The sequence below is a fragment of the Perognathus longimembris genome, chromosome 5 (assembly GCF_023159225.1).
Source record: "Perognathus longimembris pacificus isolate PPM17 chromosome 5, ASM2315922v1, whole genome shotgun sequence".
NCBI classification, from domain to species: domain Eukaryota; kingdom Metazoa; phylum Chordata; class Mammalia; order Rodentia; family Heteromyidae; genus Perognathus; species Perognathus longimembris.
Window position 1 is genome coordinate 39,938,499 of NC_063165.1, and position 18,694 is coordinate 39,957,192.

At 43.1% G+C, this 18,694-nt stretch overlaps 1 protein-coding gene and 1 long non-coding RNA gene across 12 annotated transcripts in view; one reads left to right on the plus strand and one right to left on the minus strand.

Annotated features, from left to right (window-relative positions):
• Positions 1-3,292, minus strand: part of LOC125351677 — a 28,360-nt gene extending 25,068 nt beyond the window's left edge. Inside the window, exon 1 of the long non-coding RNA XR_007210994.1 lies at positions 3,133-3,292. This is a non-coding gene — a long non-coding RNA (uncharacterized LOC125351677). The remainder of the gene's footprint in view (positions 1-3,132) is intronic.
• Phldb2 (pleckstrin homology like domain family B member 2) overlaps positions 1-18,694 on the plus strand; it is a 200,623-nt gene that overhangs the window by 98,340 nt on the left and 83,589 nt on the right. The window contains exon 1 of one of the 11 annotated variants that reach the window (XM_048346587.1): positions 516-650. The exons of 9 other annotated variants lie outside the window; for them this stretch is intronic. The gene's annotated coding sequence lies outside the window, so the exon portion shown is untranslated. Of the gene's footprint in view, positions 1-515; positions 651-1,101; positions 1,175-18,694 lie in introns of those variants that run through there. One more of the 11 variants, XM_048346588.1, reaches the window with a different exon arrangement.

The window sequence follows — 18,694 nt, forward strand, 5'->3', positions numbered from 1 at the left end:
CAGTGTTCGTGGGATCTAAAACTTGCCCACGCACTATCCCAAGGTAAACAATTTGTCCTCTCATGAGCTTTCTTGATGTTGTGAGTTCCTCCAGGTCTAGTCCATCCTTTTGTCTTGCTAGGATGCTTCTTTCCATCAGCGTTGTTTTCATTGGTTACTGAAGCTCAGAAGAAGAAAAAAGGTTGAAAAAGATGGAAATTCAGATGAACCGCTACAAAGCGATCGGTACAAACACTCTTGACCCCAGCCCTCGCCTGAGGTCGTTCGCCTACTTTTGTTTGTTTTTTGTTTGTTTGTTTGGTTTGCCACCAGCGTCAGGTAAACCTGCCTCCGAGCCGAAGCCTGCCCCGGGATGGGGGTGGGTGGGTGTGGCTGGCTCTCTGGAGGAGGTGCGGTCACCAGGAGCTTGCTTGCACAGCAGAAACCACATCTTGGGCTGGGGTAAGGAAATCATCACCCCAGGACGTGCATTCATCCTGCCGCTCTTCTTCCACCACAGTGGGAAAGCCAGCCACAAACGCTCTACCCTGTGGCTGTGAGCGCGGCTTTGAAAGAGTGGCGCCGGGAGATGGGGAGTACAGCCTGGGGTCCCTGGCAGTAAACTTCCCCGCTCCAGGAAAGGTCTCCCATCGCAGGGCTCCAACTTCCAGGTACGGCGGCAGGGCTCGCCCAGGGGACCAGGGGCGCGGGACCCAGCGGTGCCGAGCCCACCATCGCCGCCCGAGGGGGACCCCACGGGGTGGCGGGACGCACCCAGCGTGTCTTCCCTCTCTGGCTGCGGGGACCTGGTCACGCCGCCAAGCCAGGTGAGGAGGGGTCGGTAGCCCACCCAGGAGAAGGGCGCTGCTCCCGACTTCGCGCGCCCGGGTGGCGCCCGGGGGACACCGCCTCCCCCGCGGCCGAGTTGGTTTCCGCCGGTTGCGCAGCGGAGGGTTGGGGGCGGAGAGGCGGAGGCAGTGGCCGCCGCGGTCGGGGAGGGGCGCACTGGCTGCGCGGCGCGAGGGCGTCGGGAGCCGCGGACTGGCGCGCGGCTGGAGCTGCTGCGGGCTTGGGGCTGTGTTGGGGCCCCCGAGGGAAGAACGTGGGGAAAAGGAGAGGAGCCTATCCAAACCCGGACCACGCTAGAGGGTGGCGAGGCCCGGGGACAGCGGCAGCTGGCAAGGAAGATGAGATGGTGAGTGCGCGCTCCGGGAACAGACTTTTTTTTTCTTGGCTTTTCTTGCAAGCTGCAGGGACAAAAGCCCGGGGGGGGGGGGGGTGGACCGAGCCCAGAGCTGGGACCCTGACCCTCCCTCCCCCTCTTGTGCATGACTCTAGGAGCGTTGGGTGGGTTTCTGATTGCGAGGATTCTGGAGGGAAACGGGTATCCTGGTAGAGCGATCATAAGCAACAGGCGGACTTTAGGGGTACCGGGGACAACTTTGGGGACAACTCTAATGACCGCGGAGGGAGGAATGGGGGGGGGGAACCTTGGGCTAGATCTTTGGGATAGAGAAAGATCGGCTGCTGGATGGTGTGAGGGTTGGGATTCAGAACACCCTCTTCTCTCACTGGTCTGGCTAGCCCGGCTTCTAGTTCTACTTTTGTTTGAAGACTAAGGCTCCCCATGGAGAGATCCCCTCTAAGTTTAGGCGTGGCCGTCTCTGTGCCTGACTTGGTGGAAGGGAAGCGCGGGGCGGGGTGCGGGGGGGGGGGGAGAGTTTCAAGTCTTTCAGCCCCACTCTGCAGAGCAGTAGAGGCGCTGAAATTGTTTGCTGGTACATCGAACTACTACAACTTTAACTTTGCTCTAGTAGTCATTACTTATTAAAGCGTCGGGGACCTGGCTAACTCTCGCCACCGCCAGGAAATTAAGAGGGCTGACAGGCTGTCCCTTCCTGGGTTGGGGTTTCCTGTTGGAAAGAGTTTTACTAGTGGAACTTGCTCCCAGCGGTTCCTCATTTACCTTTCTCATGTAAAAGAGAGAAAGGGACCACAGCCTTCTAGGTGGTCGGGCTCTGCGCTGCAAATCTTTGTCCGCTTTGCTTTCTCTGAAAGTCTTCCATCTGCGCCTCGCTGAAGTGCTTGGATGCTAAACTAGACTTCAGGAGCAGCTGGGAGGGAAATGGAAGAGGCATGAAAATGTGGAGTCCGCTTAGTGTAAATATTTGTGTGTCGCGTTTCCCTTCAGTTACATCAGTGTGCAAGTTACAGATGTAGATGTTCAAGTGTGGGATGTTAACTTTAAGCCCCCTAGCTTGGCTTTATTTATACAGTTTGAAATTTGTCTGCCAGCTCTTAACACCTAAAGGAGTTTCAGAGATTCAGAAGGTTAAACTTTGCCCTTGAGGCTCTTGAATTCTTTGTTCCTGGTAGGATAGCAACAGAGAAGTTGGCTTTGGGATAAATAAACCTTCAGGGTTACCCACTATTTTAACAAAATGGCCATATGCCTGGTGCCATTGCTTTCAATTGTGTAAATATTTGTTTGAATAAAGAGCTAAGGTTGAAAAATCACAGTGTCTTTTATGGTTTCTGTTTTGTAGCCTCCCTAGAGTTGTTTATATGGCATTTTTTTCTTTTACATTTACCATGAACTTTAAACATTGTGTGTGCTTTAGGAAACTGCAACATCTCAAAAAAAGTTGATATCTGGAAGGTCTTTTAATATCAAGTGGAGTTGATTTTTTTTTTTCACCCAGCTAGTGTCTCTCACTTTCTGAGACTCAGAGGTTTGCAAATCCCAGCCCTGCTCACAAATGAAAAAGTGAGATGTTTGGTCAAGGGTAGTCATCACTTCAGTCCATTTGCAAGGTTCAATCTGTTGCTTACAGCGGCCAGCTGCTGTTCTCAGGGGGCGGGGGCGGGATTCACTGTAGGGGACAGTTGCCAGGGTCCTGGTTTGAAACAAGGATACTTGGAAAACAGGAATAAAACAATCGCTATCTCCTCTTTTCACTGACCCTCCCTTGTCAAAGTCAACTACTTTAGCAACCTTTTCAGAACCATTTTATTTACTTAAGATAGGGACAAAGAGTCTAAATGATAAAACCAAACTCTTTCACATGATTTTCTTCAAACCTCTGTTTTGAAAAATTTTAATCAGAGTTGCTTCTAAAGTGCAATGGAGAAATGACTGAAAGAAGTGATTACTTTAGGATATTTTTAAAGAGTAATTGAGGTTATGTTTAGGTTTGAGTGGTTGAAGTTAAGTTGTGCCAAATGCAACCCTTAGTAGGAAGGCTGTAGGCACAGGGATAACTTAGAAAGCACGAGTAATATACATATGCTTTATTTTATGTCTTTTTTTTTGTGTGTGCCAATGCTGGGGTTTGAACTTGGGGCTTGGAGAAATGCTTCTACTGGAGCCACACCTCCACTTCTAGCTCTTTTGGTGTTTGACTGGAGATAAGAGCCTCAGAGACGTTCCTGACCCCCAGCTAGTTTTGAACCAGATCCTCTGATCTCTGTCTCCTGAGTATCTACAATTTTAGATACTTATGATTGGACTGTCCCTGCTGTAGTTTAGTTAACTGTGTCGATATCACCCATTTGAAGCAATGGTTCTCAGTTGGTGAAGGAAGAGTTCCACAGGACACTCCCACAATGTGTTTTTGGTTGTCTTGGCTTGGGGTAGAAGAGTAATACTAGCATCTAGTCAATAGGGACTTTGGGTGCTGTTAAACATCCTACAATGGACAGGATGCTCAAAGAACTGTCCAGCCTCAAAGTCTGTATTACCTCAGGGTTAGATGTTAACAAGATTAGAGATTTTAATTTAATTTAGATCCTCTAGGAACTCATTTAACTGTGGTTGCTCAACGCAAAGAGATCAAGTCAAAGAAGCCTTTTTGGCTGTGGAAGACTCTTGCCCTTGGCGCTAGTGTCTTAATGTACCCTAGTTGTGATGGAAGTTGTGTTCCTTGATGCACTTAAGTTGGCTTAAAATCACAAGAATTTTTAGTGTTGGAGCACAGGCACCCCCTCCGACATCACTGAGTTCACAGTTTACTCCTTTGATTTCATAAATCAGATGCATAGATTGGAGATTCAAAGACTTAAGGATGAGAGAATTTAAAAATTGGTATTTGGGCAAATGGGAATTAAAACAAACAAACTTTGGGACCTGATTCTGCAGAAAAGTTTAGAAGTGTGAATCTCTGTGAGAAAGTAAACGTTCTGAATGAGTAGAGGTGGAGTGAGTCGTTAGCCATGGAGACTGTAAACCATAGGCCTGTGTACACCCACCCCAAGAAGGAGATAATGCCATGGTGTGACGTGTGATACCACTTCTAAGGCCTGCACCATCCTTTCCATAGCAAAATGGGCAACAGATGGTTCCACAGGCATAGCAGATGCTGCTTTTGAATGCAGGTACAAAACAGGACCTTAATGATTTTCCATCTCTCCCTGTCTTATCAGTTAACGACTAGAGCACATGAATAGATAGGGTTGTCTTGAACAGAAGGGAAAGAGAGAAGCCTCCAGAGTGTGGAGGAAAATAGCCACCTGGCGTCCATCTAAAGAAATGATCATCTTTTGATTGTGGAGAAATCCACAAATTGGTGAGAGGGTATCATAGATAAAACGGAATTGCATAGTACGTGGGTTGGGAATTACATAGAACTTAGATTAGGCAGTTTAAACTGGGCTGCTTTGGTGGGGGGGGGAGCATAGGGGTGTGGGTGATTCTGGTGATAAAAGAACACTTGGAAATCTAACTGAACCACTGGTCCAGACCCATCCACTGGTTTAATGGTGACAGAACAAATCATTCTTCTCTTCCATTGCACCTTTATATTCAAAGTCTCTACCATTCTTTCTGTTTAAAAAGGAAACCATTAGAAGTCTAAAGTGAGTATTAATTTCCTGGGAGAGTTTAGTAAGTATAGTATTTGTAAAAGAAAAAAAAGTATGAATTTGTGAATGGCTCTGTTTCTGGAGAAGAGCTATCTCAATGAGTTTTTGATTATTAGAGAATTGTGCAGGATCAATTACAAGCATATGTCCTCTCACATTCACATTATTATGTTGAGACATTAGGCTGGGTGAGGATGAATTCCAGTCCATGTGCCCAGCGGTTCTGTCATGGTAATGATTTCACCCACTCCTGAAACCCTTGGAGGTTCTAACAATACAGAAGAGTTTTAATGCCTTTTCTGGGAGAGGTCAGAGAGCTCTGAATGGTGCTGAGGGCATTCTGATCATTTTAACAACCAGCCAAGGGGTGAACCTCAAAGCAAAGTACTTGTAATCTATTTAGAAATTACTCCAAAGCAATGAGTCTTTTAATAGGTCTACCCCCTGCAGGTTCTGCTCTAAGGAGAACAGGAGCCTTTTCATTACCACCTTCCATCTGGTCATTCTTGTTAATCAAACCTCTCCCTGCCCTGCCCCCAAACTCCTCCTCCTTCCATGATAAAACAGAAGACTTAGTGATTAAAAAAAAAAAAATCATGCCTGGAAATGTTCATTAGGATTTGCTTAATGTGACTCTTATCTTTTGAAAATAAAGCCCCCCCAAACGTAGTTCAGGTTTGCAAATCCCTTTAAAACAAACATTCAGTGAAGTAAACCTTGTCTCTGTGACATCCAAGAATTTGGGTTAATTGGCACACAGGTTTCACTATATTTAGGAAGATTTCTTTGACATTATTGAAAAGCAGTTTTAAAAGCAGTTTTGTGTTCTCCCTGCTTTAGAGGCAAGGTTTTTAAGGTAGTGTGGTAGTTAAAGAAACCCAAGTATAAAAATCATATTACTGAGGTTCAGGAATGCACTTAACTATATGAAGAAATGAATAAACTACACTTAGCTAATAGGCTGTTGTATGGAGCTATTGAGAGATTTTTGTAGGCACATTCTGTTTACTGTGTGTTAATAGGTTGATTTAATTCAGTTAATTGCTTTTCTTCATTTTACACCTTAAGAAAGGAATCCAATCTTAAAATTATTCCTGACTCGATTAAACAAGGCCAGCCTTTCCTACATCTTCCTAAGTCTCGTGGAAACTGGTCTTGATCATCTTAGAATGTTTTCCTTTATACCTCATATGTGACTTCTGCTGATGATAACAAGATCATGGACTTGATCTATGAAATTGCAAAAAAGTATATATTAGGTAAGGGATATAAAAGTTTTCTAAGAATTGTTTTGTGAAGCTTAGCCTGCTGAAATCAGTGTAGGTAAAAGGACAAGAAGGCCAAGTCTTGCATTCTTTCAACCAATCCAGACTCAATCTGAATAATGTTTTATGGCCAAAAGATATTCAGAAGGGACTGGAAAGAGATGTCTGGCTCCCACCATGCTTGCTTCACTGCCAAAGTAGGTTTTCAAAAATAGCTTAAGATTTATTAAGGAAGTTGCAAGCCATGGGAATGCAGACCAAGTATTTCTTTTGTAGCACACTGAATCAACTCCCCATACTATGTTTTATTAACATCATTCTGACCAGGTATGCTGAAACAATTAACCATGCCCTTTGGAATGTCATGGTGAATCAAGCCAGTGAAAGCTTCCCTCAATTAGGTAGCTGCAAGCTTATCAGTAAAACATGCTTGTGTACTGTGGTCATTTCCATTTCCTGCATTATGTAACAGGCACTCTCCTGTTATTTAACTGGTACCTAAGGGAATTCAGAAAGTCAGAGCAGAAAGCACATCTGTTTTACTCCCATCATTTTAAATATGGAGGAACTCTGGCTTGCACAAGATGAGGATAGCTGATGGGACTTGCTTCAGGTCTTCCTTTTGTTACTTGGCAGGACCAGAACCAGAACAGGTCTCCTGACTCATGTCCTTGGCAGCCTGTTCAGTGTTCTCAGTAGTGGATTAACCATAACACTAACAATAGCATCCTAATATAACCCTTTTCTTTATTAGGTCTTTTGGCTAGCCTTGATTAAAATTAAAATAAACGTAGCCAATTGTTTATTGATCTCATTTGGTTCAGATTTTTTCCTATATGCCTCCAGGCAATAAATAATCAAAAAAAGTAGATTGCAGAAGGGAAAAATTGTTATAATATACATTATGCAAATCAACTATTAAATAAGGAAGTATCATCATTATCATTACTATTTTAATGCTTGTACTAGGGCTTGAGCTCAAGGCCTCGTGCTCTCACTTGGCTTCCCAGCCCCTCAAGGCTTACCAGCTGTGCCAGGCCTCCACTTCCAGCTTTGTGGTAGCTGATCAGAGACAAGATTTGTCTGTTCTTGCTGGCTTCAAAGTAAAATCCTGAGATCTCAGTTTCCTGAGTAGCTAGGAGTACAGACATAAGCCACCAGCACTTGGCTCTTTTTTTTTTTTTTAACTTTATAGTAGAGTTGTATGTCTCATTGTGATGTATTCATTAACAATAGACCTCAAATACCATATCCGGTAGGACTCTATCACCTAGTGATAGCGAATACACCTTTGTATAATCACACGCTATGATGTTTGCTCAGTGATGATATCAACTAACCATTCATTTATGAGAATGTATCCCCATCATTAAGCAAAACACATGGACAAAGCTTTGTTCATGAGGACAATTCATGATTGTGATGTTGGTTTCAGAGCTGAGATAGGGCATCTTTATCTCTGTGTGATTCCAGGGTTGGTATTTTCCTTACTCCAAGTTAGCTTTGAGTTTAAAGGAGCAAATGGATACTTTTCTCTCTGGTTCAGGAAGGGGTGTGTATAGTGCACATAGATCTTTAAGACCTTCAAGCTAGGTGTTCTATGACTTTTTTTTTCTTTTTGTTAGTCATAGGGATTGAACTCAGGGCCTGGGTGCTGCCCCCGATCTCTTAATTCAAGGCTAGAGCACAACCACCTTGAGCCACAGTTCCACTGCCAGTTTTCTAGTGGTTAACTGGAGATAAGAGTCTCATAGACTTTCCTTCCTGGGCTAGCTTTGAACTGTGATCATCTTAGCCTCCTGAGTAGCTAGGGAGCACAGGTGTAAGCTACCAGCACCTAGCTGTTCTATGACTCTACCTCTCTAAGCTTTACTTTTCCTGCAGGGATCATATAATGGAGGAGGATTCTTCTAGGCTCATGACGAACCTGGTTGAATCACCAAAAAATAGGGATAAATTATACCAGTGATCAGGAATAGAAACATCTGGAAATAGTTAATTCAGGAATTTTTTTTAGAAATTTGTATCATGAGCTGAAATGGTTTGAAGTTTCTATGAAGAAATTCTGATAAAATGGGTCTATGACTTTCTACCTGACTATTGAAGATAGAAGTCTCACAGATTTTTCTTCTGGGGCTGGTTTTGAACTAGGATTCTCAGATCTCAGGTTTATGATTAGCTAGGATTACAGGTGTGAACCACCTGAACTAAGATTCTTAAGAATTACTAACAGGAAACAATCTAGACTTATTTAAGAGTAAGACTGGTAACAGTATTAGATAAAGATCCTCAGTGGAAGTGTGATTGTTTTGCTCTTGGTTGTGATTATTCTTGGGAGCTTTTGGGGTCCATATGGAATTGTTTGATAGCTTAGACTTCAGGAAAACTAGGACAAGCCGGAGGAGCTGCAGCCTGGGGTTAGGCTCCTTTATTGGGACAGGAAGGAGCTGGTCATTATGTTTTCTGTTCTGATTTCTGTTCTCATTATTTCCCATCATTCTCTGTTTCCTCCTCCATATAACATCATCTGAATCTTTTTTTTTTCCTTTTCCTAATGATCCTCTTTACTTCTTAAGAATATAATAAAATGAAATTTCAAAAAAGTAAGCCAGGCACCACTTTCTAGAACTCAGGAGGCTGAGATCTGAGGATTGTGGTTTTGAGGCCATCCTGCACAGAAAAGTCCTGGAAACTCTTACCTCTAATTAACCACCGAAAAAAAAAATAACCCAAAATAAGCAGGGCTTGTGTTCAAGCTCTGGTAACAGCACACATGCATACAAACATACACTCAGACACACAATAAAACAAAGGAAACCAAGGGGGGAAACCAAACATGTAGTCAGTGTCCTGAGACATCACATCAACATTCTCATTACCAGTGGTCCTCATCTTGATCCACAGCCCTGTGTGTATCACGCCTCAGCATCTGGCAAATTCTGATGATGTTTTTTGTCCAAGTTCAGAAGAGCCACTTCTGGCAATCACAAAAAGCCTTTGTACATTTTAAGTTGTTGTAATATATGGGGAGCATGATTTGGTCTTTTTGTGTGTGTGTGTGTCCATACACATTAAAATTTACAGTTGCCTAGTGTAATGGAGTCAACCTGCATGAATAAAAGTGTCCAAATTCTGCCAGTAAAACACATATCTTCCTGTGGAACTACTTTTGGAGAGGAGGGATTCTTTTTGAAAGGTAAAAACATAGTCCTGGGGCCGGGAATGTGGCCTCGTGGCAAGAGTGCTTGCCCTCGTATACATGAAGCTCTGGTTCAATTCCCCAGCACCATATATACAGAAAACGGCCAGAAGTAGCGCTGTGGCTCAAGTGGAAGAGTGCTAGCCTTGAGCAAAAAGAAGCCAGGAACAGTGTTCAGGCCTTAGTTCAAGCCCCAGGACTGGCAAAAAACAAAATAAAACACACATACACACACACACACACAAAAAACAAAACAAAACAAAACAAAACAAAAACCATAGTCCTTAGAGATTCTCAACCTGCTTACCTGTGTCTTTAGGGTAACAGTTATTTTGTTCTAACAGGTGGTTTTTAGGGCAAAGAAAAAAGTACAAAGGAAGAGGAGTTGGAATCTATTTGCTTTTATTTGGAAAGAAAAAAAGAACAATATGGGAATATGGGCAGCGTATCTACTAACAAACCAAGTTTTTCCCTCCGTGTCCTGGGAGAATGAATTGGGTGCAGAGAAAATATTTAAAGAAGAGGTTAGGGAGCCTGGATAAATGGGGAAGAGCAAGTCCTGTGGACCTGGACACTGAGAGAATGGGAAGACCCAGGGTTGGAGTGCTTAAAGAGTCTGAGTGGGAGGGAGCAATGAAAGGAGAGGGTCTGGGAGTGTTTTCTGGAAGGAGGTATTTGCAGATGGTTATGGAGATGGGTGGAGAGGTGAGGCTTGTTTGCAGAAATGAAGGAGGCTGAGGAGGGTTCAAAGAAGAAATATTTGTAATGTAAAAGGGGGACTTACAGGAAGGAAGCATAGTATCTCTGGTACAAGGAAGGGGGGTGGATAGACTTCCTTTGGATTTCTGGAATGCGAATATTGCAGAAAAAGGAAGTGGTTGTTTCTGAAGCTTCTAATTACCCCCTCCCCCACCCTTTCCTCAAGTTTGATGTGATTAATGTAATGAGAGGGAGGCTTGTGTCCATTGTTCTTCACTGAGGAGTTTAGACTTTGGGGTTCAAATAGATTTCTCAGTTTTTCCCTTTCAATCCCTTCAGGCCCCCTCTGCTACCATTGGTGGTAACAGAGATTCCCTTCCCCCCATAAGAGTCCCTGGGAAGAATGGCACTGCTTCTAAGAGACTGTTCTAAGCCAGGTCTGAATTCAATTACATGTCATCAGCACATGCTTTATTCATAGCAGAGCCATACTGTAAACATCAGTGCTGAAAGAGCCCAGCCTGTAGACCACCAGTGTTCTGGGACAGCTTTGAATAGCAGGCATCACCCGCTGTCTGCTCCAAAGTACTGTCTTTGCAGCAGCCTCTCAGTTATAAGAGCTCTGGCCGGATGTGCCTCTATACTCAGACTTTAATATAATGTGGATATTTTCATCTATACCTTAAAATTTGTTTATTTTGAATTTTTTTTCCCTCACACTATCTCGGTGACTTACATCCTTCCTGTTTTCCCAACAACATAAGATAATTCCGCTTTCCTAATCTTGCCTTCATAGCATTTTTGTGATTAATTCCTGCCATGTTGGATGAGTCTAGGTGGTGTCTACACATGACAATGTAAGACCACAAGTAAGTATTGGATAGTTTAGGAATCTTTGAAGGTTGCTTGGATAAATCACCTGACAAGTGATGTAGGCCACACTTTGTCTTCTCAACATAACACAAAAAGCACTGTTTTTCAAAATCTTGCTCTCTGAGTGCATTTTCAATATCTTTTCATATTTCAGCTCTTACTGGAGTTTCAACTCAGGACTGTGCATGTGTTTAGCATAGGTTGCCTAGCTGGTGCTCTAGCACTTGAGCTATGCCTTTACCCAAGCTTTTTCCTGTTGTTTTTTTGTGGGGGTGAAGTCTCATGAACGTTTTTTTTGGTGGGGGGACTGGCTTCAAACCATCATCTACATGCTATATGAACTACAGACACTCAGATTATTCCCATTATCTTGAAACTGGGATGTCTATAGCCTGGCACTAACAGTATTGTGACTTCACTGTTGGTCACTTACATTGGAATGGAATGAGCTTCATTGTGCTATCTGGTATACATGGAACTGGAGAACCAACTGCCAGCATTGGACCAAACAGATCTTTGAAGAAAAATATTTAAAAATAATCCCTGAAATTGTGTTTGCAGTCAGTTTCTAGACTAGAAGGAAAAGTGCTGTGGCATTCTATGTTTCCGAAATCTCTCTGGGAATTTCTGGCATTTTTTTGACTGACAATAAGATAGATGCATATTTAAGGTGGTTAAATAACAAGAGTACTGGAGGAATTAAATTTATGGATTGGAAAGTAAACGCAAATGTTTCAACAGACATTAGCTTCTTTCCTGTTTAGACTTTCCAGCGGTAGCCTTTCCCTCAGATGGGCGCCAGATGCATTTGCACCTTCTCCTGGACCATTCTGTAGATGTGCATGGATGAATGAATGAATGCATGTAGCCATTACATCTCTCAGGACTGTTTTGCTTTTGCAGTAACGAAATGTAGGGATCTTCCCATTTTACTGAGAACTCTTCTTTGTTCATATAAAATATACCAGAAACCCAAAATTAACACAGCAAGGCAAATCATGAAGTCAGGTCTTAAACCTTGGAGTTTTCTTCCCCTCATCATCTTTTATACATGTTAATTTATTAGATCCTCCTCCTCCTCCTCCTCCTCCTCCTCCTCCTCCCTCCTCTCAGTTTGTCACTATGCCAAGGCCTTGCACACTTCATCTACACCATCCTCACCCTTTCTCTTCTCTGAAGTCAGCTGGGGTCTCTAGTGTAATCTGCCTACAATGACATTCCTCCCACCTTCATTGCCTAGGGAATTCAGTCCACACTTTTGCATTGTGTGCTCCTGCCTCTTACCTCCACTCCTCTTGTCAACATCCTAAACCACAATCAAAATACATTTCTGGGTGCTAATCTCCATTTCTCTTTCCTTTTGCCTTTCCTTTCCCTTCCCTTCCTCCCTTCTTTCATTTTATCTTTCCTTTCTCACCCTCCCTCCCTCCCTCCCTCCCCCCTCTCTTTCTTTCTTTGCCTGTATTGGGGCTTAAACTCATGTCCTGGTTGCTATCCCCTAGCTTTTTGCTCAATGCTGGCACTCTACCACTGCTCTAATTCTGGCTTTTTGCTGGTTAATTGGAGATAAGAATCTTTTGGACTTTCCTGCCTGGACTGGTTTTTAACCTCAATCCTCTGAACCTCAATCCTCAGGGATCAATCCCTTAAATTGCTAGAATTACAGACATGGTCCACTGACACCATGCTGCTTTTCCAATTTCTTAGGCATACACTCACTCCCAGGAGCACACTTTAAAGGAAAAAAAGTGTTCTGAACGTAGGGAAGGATAGAGGTATCAACAGTTATGGATATCACTCGTGAAATCAGAAAGATTCTAGTTGATCCTTTCATCTTTTGAATAGAATTTATTTTTGGGATTAAGAGATACTTGGCTGAGATAAGCATATGTGAATATTCAGCCATGAAAGGAAAACTAAGCTTCAAGAAATGGATGAATTCTATCTGTACCTTATGATAAAAATTTGAAACGAACAATTCTTTGTACATCCTTAATAGGCCCAATAAAGTCGAAGCAAAAACCAGAGTATCAAACATGAATATCCCTTTAAATTTAAACCAGCATGTTCTTCCCCCTGAGTCATCAGTAACTTTTCCCTACAAACACATGCTTGAAATACATTGCATGGCTGTTTCTCAGATGTGGTTATTATTTGTGAATAACTGCCTAGTTTTTCTTTTGGATATTGTAGAGCTAATATTTTTTTCAGCCTGTAGAAAAACTTGGTATTGTATTTTGTTTGACCATTCAAAGTGCTTTAATAATTACACTTTGATTTTTTTGAAAAAATATGTATAAGGAGAAGATAAGAGGCAGATGGTGATACCATGTAGGGTTATGAGGAAGTTCTGGTAGCTCAATGCTCTATTGTTTCATGAGCCCAAATAAAGAAGGCACATAACCAGTAATATTTCATTCAGGAGGTTAACATTTGCAACTTCAAACAAGTTGAAAGGTGTAAATACATATTACCATCTACAAGGACATCATTACCTTAGAGCACTAAGTCAAAAGTTAAACTCTATGAAATCATCTACAGGAGGTGTAGAATTCAATTCTGGGCTGCTGGAGTAAATATTTAAAATGCAGAGTTTGGCTTCTGTGCTTAGGTTTGGACTTATGTTTAATGATGTCTGTCCTGTCCTATTGTTAGTACTCTATGTGATATACTTTCTGTCTGACTTAGTTCTATTTCTCATTTTGCACATATTACCCCAAACTGAAGTCTTTCTTACCCACTGACATTGATAATTTCCTTGTCTATTTTAACATTTTACTCACATATTATATAATTTTAAGATGCTTGCCCAAAATATTTTAGAAGCTGGATGGATGGCTGTTCAATGCAAACCAGCCTTGGGATAGGCACATAACACTGGCACACAAAGGTTTATCTCATGGTGGAAATGGACTAGGAATTAGGTAATGTGAGAGGGAAGCACTTGACTAGCAAATATGACTTATTCAACAATAATTATATCCCCAGATTTTTAAGAACCATGGTAAAGACTATAACAGTTTTTTTCTTATACTGTTTTTCTTTATAACTCCATCAGAGACCTACTAGTGGCCTTACCTGGGCATAGAATTTTATTCACATTTGAAATGTAGAAGTTGCTTTTCATTACAGTTGGTAATTCCTGTTAGATTCCCTTCCATTAATATGGGACTTTTCTTCATAGTCATTTTTCTACTATATCCTTTTCAACATATTCATTCGTTCTGACCCAGTCTCCCTATTCTTTTACTTATATCTATCAGTCCTCTATTAAAGGGTGCATAGTGAATGTCTATCATAAGTATGTCATTTTCTTTGGTCTCTAAGCACCTAATGGTATTGTTTACTATCTTATCTTTCATTGCCTAACTCAAAGACTCAAAGTCACTAAGTGAAGATTAACATCTCCCTAGCAACAACAAAAACTCAAAGCTTGGTAGTTAATGGTAATCTTGAGTTGGCCAAAGTTGATGTTCTTCTTTTTTTCAGAGATGTAGGCTTTTTGATATCCAAAATTTTAAGTTGATTTCTATTTTCTTCTAAAGAATAACAGAACCACTCACATCAGAAAATACTGTAACTGCCTTTTTAAAAATGAAGACACTAATGTTATTTGCTAAACTATATTCAGTAAACATATGGAAACTCTTTTGGTAATCATTCTGTCAGCTTTATTCATATAGGGAAGGTATTTATAATGTGGTGACTTTTTTGGCTTTTCAGATGCCCCAGGTATATATAATTAACATTTTTTATAGTCATTTCACAGAGTTAGAAAAAATAACTTACAGTCTTCATATACTCGCATATTGAGTTAGTCTGCTCAAAAGATTCCTTCCAATAACATTTTCTGGAAGAGTTAGTATCTGGCTCAAAAACTGGGCAAAAGCTAAAGAAGAAATGACAATCTAAGCAAGTAAAAAGGAAGTATTGCCTGGTGCTATAATCCTACCTACTCAATCTCAGACTGATATCTGCGGACAGTGAGTCAAAGGGAGCCTGGGAAAGAAAGTCTGTGAGACTATTTTTTTTTTTTCTGCCAGTCCTGGACTCAGGGCCTGAGCACTGTCCCTGGCTTCTTTTTGTTCAAGGCTAGCATTCTATCTCCTGAGCCACAGCACCACTTCGGGCTTTTTCTGTTTAAGTGGTTCTGAGGAATCGAACCCAGGGCTTCATACATGCTAGGCGAGCACTCTACCACTAAGCCACATTTCCAGCCCTTTGAGACTCTTATCTCCAGTTAACCACCAGAAAAGTGGAAGTGGCTCTGTGTCTCAAAATGGTACAGTGCTAGCCTAGAGCAAAAAGGCCCAGAGACAGCACCCAGGCCCTGAGTTATTACTAAATATTATATTCTTGTGAGGCTCAGAGATAGCACCTAGGCCCTGAGTTATTACTAAATATTATATTCTAGTGAGGCTTAGAGACAGCACCTAGGCCCTGAGTTATTACTAAAGATTGCATTTTAGTGTTTTGTACCAAGTAATTTTCTGATTGTCAAGATAATTAAATTGTGTGAAATGTGATCTGATACAAGGGTAACCAATGAAAACACACTACTAATAATACCATCCAGTTGTAGTCATGACTAATCTTTGATATGATTTCTTCTAGTTCACTGTAACTGCTATTACTGTGGGGAACTGGCATACAAGACAGAGAAAATGCTGATTTTTATGGGGAGGCAACAGTAGAAATTGATCAGATGTAGAAAAGATCTGAAGGGTAAAGGTGACAGAGATTGTTGATGGATAGAATGAGGAGGGAAGTACTAGTGAAAAAGATTAATGAGGACTCCTGAGATATTGGCCTGAAGGCCTCTATGTTTGGGTGCACATATGTATTACAAAACTATCCTTAGTGCATTATTATGTCCACAAGACATACCTGTGTGCCTAATCAATGTATGTGGGAGGCTGTGAGAAAACTGTACACATATGTTCTTTAAATGTATGTGATATAAATGTGGTCCATACTACACAATGTACTTCAAACTGTAACTTAAACTAATAGCATAATACTCATATGATGTACTGTAACTCATTTAACCTTTTTTATCCTATTGTTGAACATATGAGTGCTTTTCCTTTCTTCTTTCCTTTGGTGTAATGGCCATATTTCTTCCTTTTTAAAAAATTGGGTTATAGTTACATAAGTTAGGTAATGAGTACGTTTCCTTTTGAGCAGTGTTATCCCTTCTCTCATTCTCTCCCATGTTTTTCCCCTCCCATCTCCCCTCCTTTGGGTGCATTTCCTATTATAATAAATAACAGTATCATAGCTTCAGGATCTATTTATTTCCTTAATTCCTAAATTCTAAAAAAAATTTGACTGAGATCTGTCCAAAGCTTGCTGGAATTTTAGCCAGGCAAATCCACTACAGATGAAATTGATACAGAAATAACACAGCGAAAACCCTTTGTACAAATGATATATGCTACAAAAATATATAAAAGAAAGCTAGAAATTCTTGACATAACTCCTTTAACCTGACAATAGAGACAACTACATTTAGAAATGGATCAGTAGAAAGGAGGAAGATGGCGCCACCACAGTAGGGAGGCACCCCAACTTGCTCTAACTGAATAGCGAGCTGGGAACTCCAGCACCCAACACCCCATCAAGAACCCAGCAAAACTAGCAGCCAGAAGCAATAGAGAAACGCAGGAAACGAAAAAGAACAAAAAAGAAGAGCCTATAACCTGCACGGAGCCGGAAAATCTCCAGGGTACCCTCCCCCCACCCGCTGACCCTGGCCCGAACAGGGCCAGGCTGGGAAAGGGGACCTGGCGAACAACAAACCGACTACCGAAAAGTCACGCAGGAGCGCAGAGTCCAGACAGCAAGAGCTCCATGTACCCCAGGGGGAGCGCGGACCGATAGAGACAGACGGCGGCGATGGGAGGCATGGGACTGCACGGCCGGGATCGGATGTGAGTGGCGGGGGAACCAGGTGGTACAGAAGGGGAGAGACGGGTCCGCCACCACCAAACGACCGATCGCCACACCCCAGCACCACAGCCCCGAAGGGCCAACAACAGTGCCACACACACAATCCAGTACCAGTAAGTTCCCCATTACCCCCCCTCCCCCAACAGGAGACCAGCTATCAGAGACCCAAACCCTAAAAAGAAGCTAGAGCTCACTCCCTCCCCCTCCCCACCCCGAGGGAACAAAAAAACCCAAATCAGGCGGCAAAAGGTCCCTTCAGACTCTGGGAGGACACAGGAGCTAGCAGAGGAGGGGTGGAGCAGCGCCAAGGCAGCAGAGGAGCCTGAACCGGCCGCATTGGCCATGCCCCCTCCCCAGCAGGGGCCCGGGGACTGGCAGGCATTGGAAGCCCCACTTGAGGTGCCTGGGCCTCACGGACTTTTTGAACAAAAGTCACAGGCGCGCTGGTGGGCAATACCAGCCCAGCAGGGACACCTGAGTCCGATCACACGCCCCCCTCACAGCGGAGGCGCAGTCTGTGGGCGCCAACCTGCACCCAGGCACTTGATTCCACTGGGGCCCACACATACCGCCCCCACAGCAAACTCGCAGGAGGGCACAAGCACACCCCAACAACCCGGGACTTGCTCTGGTAGGCGTACCCCACACAGGTGGGCAGAGCTCCCCAGCGGCAGTGCCCGCTGTGATAGGTGCACCCGCACAGGAGGGTAGAGCCCCCCAGTGGCAGTGCCTACTCAGATTGGCAAATTTCACACAAGTGGGTGGGCCGCCCCTCAACAACAGTGGCCCCGGAGCAATCCACACAGGAGGGCGAACCGCCTGAGAGGAAAAAAGAACCAAAGAAGAGAAAAGCCTCCATGCCACGCTGAATCAGCGACCAGCAACCCCCCCCCCACCAGGGGCATGCTAGGGTCAGCACAACACAGTGGCAGGACACTATCCCGCAGAGAAAGACACAGAACCTACCCATCCCCAAGTGCAGTGAGGGTGACCACCTCAGCAACAACCGAGACGGGCACACTCACCCATTGGGCAGTAAGGTTCAATAGCCAAACTCAAACCCAGAGCCAGGACACAAACAAGTCTACCACTGACGGACCAGTGGGAACTAGCACAAAGCCAAACCAGGGAAGCCACCCACAGATCTCCAGATGCGCAAATCACAAAGAAATATAACAAATTTCATCAAAGGGCAAGCCAACTCGCCAGCTCCAAAAAGCAGCATGACTGAAGAGGAGATGGAGAAGAAAAAAACAACTGAGGCTTTGTTAGCAGAAATGATGGAAAGCCTCAGAAACGAAATCAGAAAACAATTCCAGGACTTCAGAGTGGAAGTCTCAAAGGACATCCAGGAAGCCAAGAAAGAAATGAAACCAAAAATGGATACAGGGCAAACCTCCGTCAAAGAAGACCTTAACATCCTGAGAAGTGAAATGCATGAAAAAATAGATTTAAAATGCAATTCTTTAAAGGAAGAAATTTCCACGATCAGAGCTGATCTGGCAACCATAAATAGCTCTCTGACATCCATAAACTCCACACTTGAATCCACAGCACAAAGAATTGACCATATGGAAGCCAGAATCTCTCTCTTGGACAATGATAAGAACCAGAAAATTACCACACTCCAAGAAACGGTGAAGCTTCAGGGAAGACTAATGCAGGAACTAATGGACAAAGACAAGAGATATAATCTGCGCATAATTAGAATAGAAGAAGGAGCCGAATACCAGAGCAGAGGGCTTCAAAATATCCTCAATAAAGTGATTGCAGAAAACTTCCCCAATCTCACAAGGGACCCCATCCAGGTAACCAAAGCCTATAGGACACCTGGCAGACCAGAACCTAGAAAAGCCATGCCAAGGCA